Source organism: Prionailurus bengalensis, chromosome B3 (genome assembly GCF_016509475.1).
Source record: "Prionailurus bengalensis isolate Pbe53 chromosome B3, Fcat_Pben_1.1_paternal_pri, whole genome shotgun sequence".
NCBI lineage: Eukaryota > Metazoa > Chordata > Mammalia > Carnivora > Felidae > Prionailurus > Prionailurus bengalensis.
The window spans coordinates 133,151,378-133,157,573 of record NC_057355.1 but is presented as its reverse complement, the minus strand read 5'-3'; the positions used below and the strand labels follow the sequence as shown (position 1 = coordinate 133,157,573).

At 43.8% G+C, this 6,196-nt stretch overlaps 1 non-coding gene across 1 annotated transcript; it reads left to right on the top strand.

Moving 5' to 3' along the window:
• Nucleotides 1-6,089: 6,089 nt before the first annotated feature.
• Nucleotides 6,090-6,196, top strand: LOC122469682. The gene has a single exon (XR_006293577.1). It is a non-coding gene; the product is annotated as a U6 spliceosomal RNA (small nuclear RNA).

Sequence of the window (6,196 nt, the reverse complement as noted above, 5' to 3'; positions counted from 1 at the left end):
GTCAGATGGAGGGAGTTGTTTGAAATAATGGAAAAACAAACCGATACCAAGACTTTAGCAAAAAAAAAAAAAAAAAAAAAAAAAAAAAAAAAAAAAAAAAAACCACAATAATAATAAGGGATAATAAGGCTGTCTTAGCTCTACTGTTGTAACAAAATACCATGGACTAGGTGGCTTAAAGAACAGACATTTATTGACAGTTCTTGAGGTTGGGAAGTCCTAATTTAAGGTGCCAGCAGATTCCATTACTGGTGAGGTCCCTCCTCCTGGCTCACAAAAGTATGCCTTATCACTGTGTGCTCACATGGTTGAGAGAGAGAGTGGTGGTCTTTTGCTCTTCTCATCCTCATGACCCCATCGAAACCTAATCACCTCCCAGAGGCCCCACCTCCCAATACCATCATACGGGTGGTTAGGGCTTCCACATATGAATTTGGTGGGGAGCACATTCGGTCCATAACAATGGCCTTGCACAGAAAGCATTCTACATGGCTCAGAACACCTGGTCCCTCTGGCTGTGGTGGTGTTGAGCCAGGCCTTCAACATCCTGAGCAGTGTCCTCATCTGAGACATGAAGGGGAGGGACCAAACACTTTGCACAAGCTCTTCTGACTTCCAAATGCTATGACTTCATGAGAAACTAGTGCCTGGCTCCTGGTAATCACTCCAGAAACATGTCTGAATGAGTGATTACTTGGATTAGGTGCCCATAAAGAGAAAGAAATCCCCTCACCTCTACAAGCTTCCAGAGCCTGGATCAACAGTCACACTTTTAAAGGCAAAAGACATTATCCAGCTGAGGAGCACATTGTTAAGGTTTATGTGCCAGGTTGTCTTAGAGGAAGATGTTTCAACATTTTCCTTTTAGCAATTCTCTTTACATAAACTCAAAAGGCAACACATTTTCCGGAATATATGATAAAGTTTATGGTTTCTTTTTTCTAGGCTTTTCCACAAAGCCTAATGTAACCCTGGCTAAGGAATCATCTTAGGTTTGTAGATTTCAGGGGCATCTGCTCTTGACCCCATGTTGATTTCATCTGCCTTTTGGAGTCTCCTACAAACTCTGACATTTCCCATTTAACTCTCAGCCCAATTCCTAGTAATTTTAGGTCAACATCCTATGCTTTGGTTAACTCAGCTTGAAGCAAAGCCATCTCAACTTCAGATGAGATTTTCCACACATTTTGAGGATTTAACCATAGGAAATATGCCTATACTTCATATTTGAGTTATACTGAAGAAGGGATACAGTACAGTACAGTGCCTAGCATAGTAAGGGTTTGTTGAATAAATAACTGCCATCTAAATATTCAAACCAAGACAAACCTTTCCCTGCTGTCCACTAATGTCCCTTCACCTGCCAGCCATTCCTGCCCCAGTTCACCACAAAGGCATGGGCCACTATTCACACAGATTCTGCCACGTACATAATAGCCCTAATTCCTCCCAGCAGGCTTCTGTTACTGCCATGTGGACTTAACTGTAAACATGGCCCCTGGCTGCCTGTGTATTTTTCCTCTGAGTCAGAGCCCTTTATCAAGAACACAAAAAAGAGGGTGAGGAGGAGGTTCATTTTTCCAGGCCCTGTGGGGTGTGCAGCCGGTGACTTTCCAATTTGCAGAAGGGAACTTCAGTCTCTCTTTTATTAGTACACTTCCCCGTCATGACCTGCTGTGCCCATAGCAGCATTCTACCCTCCATAACCTATCAAGATATTTGCTCTGAAGATTACCCGAAAATCCCCTTCCAGAGAAGGCTGGCCCCAACAAAGGTGATGGGAAATGACAGACTTCATTCAGAGAATTAGACCATTATACCCCATCTGCATCATCCTCTGTGGTGGAATGACTAGTGTCTTCCAAATATTCATGCCCACCCAGAACCTCAGAATACTGCCTATGTAGAAAAGGGTCTTTTGCAGATGTAATTGGTTAAGACAAGGTCATGTTGTATTAAAGTGGGTCCTAAATCCAATTACTGATGTCCTTATAAGAAGAGGAGAGGACACGTACAGACCTGAAGGGAAGGAAACCACGTGACAGTAAAGGTGGGGTCTGGAGTGACGCAACTACCAGCCAAGGAATGCCAAGGATTGCCTGCCTTTGAGGAAGACTTCAGAGGCAGCAGAGCCTTGCTGACAGCTTGATTTTGGATGTCTTCCTGCCCTGTGGGATCCCCCAAATGAAAGCATATTAAGATAAGACAACATGGTTCTAGATTTTGTGTCATGCCATTGTAGGTCAACAAAGGCTTGGACCTTTATGGGGGTTGGTGTGGATCGAGAGAAGGACGGAAAAGATGGCACACACTGGCTAACTGAGCTAGATGTTACCACGTTAAGACTGAAGGGTTTCAAATTACACAGGCAAAGTCTGGAAAACATTAGAGACTTAAATTGAGGATGCCTCTAAATATTAAGAATAACTACCAAAAAGACACAGATAGAACTTGTAAAACTCCCAAATCAGTAGAAAGAAGCTAAAGGGAATGTTCTCTGACTCTCCTCTGGGACACCTCAACTCCTCTCTGCCTTTCAGTTCTAGTGCCATCACCATGTGAGAAAGCCAGACCAGTCCTGCCTGGCCAAGGAATTGGCTACTCTGCTCCCAATTGCAAGGAGGGGAGAGGCCGAGGGGATGGGAGGGGAGGGGATAGGGATATGTTGTTTAAACCTGTCTGCAGATAGGGAGCAGATATGTCCAAGAGAGATCATGGGTCCTGCTGGAACCATAAAAATATGTCTATTCATGTAGTTGATCGATGCAGCTTACATGAGGCCCCATGAGTATAAAGATTGTTTCTGTATTTTATTTTATTTTTTTAAAATTTTTTTAACGTTTATTTATTTTTGAGACAGAGAGAGACAGAGCATGAACGGGGGAGGGTCAGAGAGAGGGAGACACAGAATCTGAAACAGGCTACAGGCTCTGAGCTGTCAGCACAGAGCCCGACTCGGGACTCGAACTCACAGACCGTGAGATCATGACCTGAGCCGAAGTCGGCTGCTTAACTGACTGAGCCACCCAGGCGCCCCTGTTTCTGTATTTTAAAGCAAATAGAAGATATTGATTTCCCAAATGGTATCTACATAGCAACTTTTAGGATCTTCAGATTAATTTGCAATTAAAAAAAAGAATATGATCCCCCCACCATATATACACCTACACACACACACACACACACACACACACACCAAGAAAACACTCCGCAGAACCCCAAAGGTGTAATGTGTGTGGCACCATGTGGGCAGAAATGGATGTGTGAACAAAGCCAGCACAGAAAGTGTCTCGAAACACTTATTCATCCTCCCACCCCCTTCCAAACACATTGTGTTGAGTTTACAGCTTTGAAAATGTAATTAACACTTTTATTCATGGGAGAGTAGGCCCTAAGAATTTTAACAGGATGTACTAGAAACAGATTCAGATCTCAATGAGCAATGGTTGACCTGAAGGATAAACCAAGTATAGCCACCATTTTCTGGGCTCCTAGGAACCTGGATACCATCATGGGCTTAGGTCAACCTTTCTTTGAATCCTGCTGTCATTGTTGTCATATCCCTGTATCACATTTGAAAATTAAACTCCACCGAGTACAGCTCCAAGCATACCATGATGAAAACCCAGAAAAACTATTTGAATAAATGGGATATAAAGCTTTCTGTCTCTTTGCTGTGATAACTTCACCAGCCACACTCACGGTTTGGGGATCGGCAAGAGCAATGCCCTTGCCAAAGTGGCTGCTTTTATGGTATGAGCTTAGGGATGCCATGGAGCTCCTCTTGCCCCCAGATATCTCTCGGGTAATTCTGCCATAATGCCTGAAATCCCATGTAAAATTACACGTATTTTACTTAGGAGGGAGAAACATATAAACCTCCAACATTAAAGAGAAATCTGACATCACCTTGAGGGAAGACAGAACTGGCAAGTATTGGTGAAGGGACACAAAGGTCTAGAATAGGAGATACTGCCGGGCAGGTCAGGGCAGGACCCCAAGACCTGACTGCTGGGAAAGGAGGCAAGGTGAGACAGAGCGGGAGGGGAGGCACTAAACAAGGCAAACTTCATCCACTTAATTCTTCTCCCTAGAGCTGAGAAAATAGAAGATGGTGTGGGTACTGCTGAGGAAACCACAGGCTAAATTATAGACCTTCATCCTGGAACAACTACTTTGTGTGAAGATGTGAGGGATATATTATTTTTGTATTAAAACAAATACAGATATGCTTTGGAGTTAGTTGCAAGATCCACATAGCTATTTTAAAGACAACAAACCAGAAGGCTCCAGCTTCAAATGCCATGCTCACCATGGACTCTTGGGGTGACCTAGACTAGAACTTTCTCAGCTCTTGTCATCTTGCTTGCCCCTATGTCACTGTGCACCTGGAAAAGCTGCTTGCTGAAAATCTTCAAGGATATGAAACTAAGGAGTTTTGTCCTGGGAAATCAGTATCAAGACCTGAGAATCAGTACAGCCCTGAGAATACATGTTCTTTTCAATGGAAGTCGCTGAGAAATTTTTTTCTGATTGGAAATCCATTATAAAGGGGCATAAAACCAAAATAAGCCCTCTATAAACCTGGCAGGTCAGAATGGAAGGGATGTAATGCCTCCTGTCTCTGTTGCAGCCATTTGGGATTTTTTTCTTGCTTCCTTTCCAATGAATGAACATCTTCCATGCTTTTTCGGTGTAATGAAACTAAGACGTGCTCAACACTGGTTGAGGCGACGACTTCTGGTCACAGGACTCCCTAGCCTGGGAAGTTTAAAATATTCAGCTTTGCCTTTCAGTTAGTGTCTACACCATTAGCAGGCTGCATGGTTGGGAAAGTGGAAATGTATTGGTATAGGGGGGAGTAGAGGTATTTAAGTCCTCAAACTCTGTCTTATAAATGTGTGGCTACGGCAGGGGTGGGGGTGCATTATATGTCTCTGAACTTTGTGTTTCTCATCTGTAAGATAGAGATCCAAACTGCTGGACTGCTAGCCCCACAGGGTTGCTGAGAGTGTCAGAGAAGATCATAAAAGCACATTGTGACTCATAGAACTCATGGAAATATCAGGACACAGTCTGATGGGAGACCTCTCATTGCGTGTGGACCATTTGTTGCATCACATCTTGATGTTTATCGCATTCATGGAGAGCTGCCACCTTGTCTTCTACTTTTGCCACCTTATCTGTTCTTAACTGGCTGAAAGGAGATAGCACACCAAGAGGCTGAGATTCCCAGCTCTGCCTTTTACTATTGAGTGCCCTTGGACACAGTATGTAACACCCCTGAGGTTATCGCCAGGAAAATAGGAATCATGACTGTTAACTTGGGGAGTTGGAAAGATTACAAGCAATGAACACTTAATACATAGTCATTACCTATCATTATGATGTCCTCTCTCCCCACCTCTGTTCACAAGTATTTCATGAGGGTCTCAAAAGGTAATCTGGATCCTTCAGTTGAAGGCCTCTCTCTAAAGAAAGCTGGGACCCTTCCCATTGGAGCTTTACTGGACACCTCCCATTTGAATGGTAGTAATAGGTGGCTTTTTTTTTAATTTTTTAAATGTTTGTTTATTTTTGAGAGAGAGAGTGATCAGGGGAAGGGCAGAGACAGAGAGGGAGACTCAGAATCCCAAGCAGTCTCCAGGCTCCGAGCCATCAGTACAGAACCCAGTGTGGGGCTTGAACCCACGAACCATGAGATCATGACCTGAGCCAAAGTCAGAGGCTTAACCGACAGAGCCACCCAGCCACCCCTACGTGGATTCTTTAATAGCTACAGGTCTATTTGGATTATCTATTCTTGAAGGTGCTTCAATAGTTTGTGTCTTTTTTTTTTTTTTTTGAGAGAGAGAGAGAAAGAGAGAGAGAGCATGCAGGTTGGGGAGGGGGGGGGCCGGAAGAGAATCTTAAGCAGGCTCTATGCTCAGTGTGTAGCCAGAGGCAAGGCTTGATCTTATGACTGTGAGATCATGACCTGAGCTGAAATCGGGAATCAGATACTTAACCAACTGAGCCACCCAGATGCCCCAATAGTTTGTGTCTTTTGAGGAATTTAAAGGTAAAGGTGCTCTCAGAAACCACCTGGCGTGCTGGCTTCGGCAGCACATATACTAAAATTGGAACGATGCAGAGAAGATTAGCATGGCCACTGCGCAAGGATGACACACAAATCTGTGAAGCATTCCATATTAAA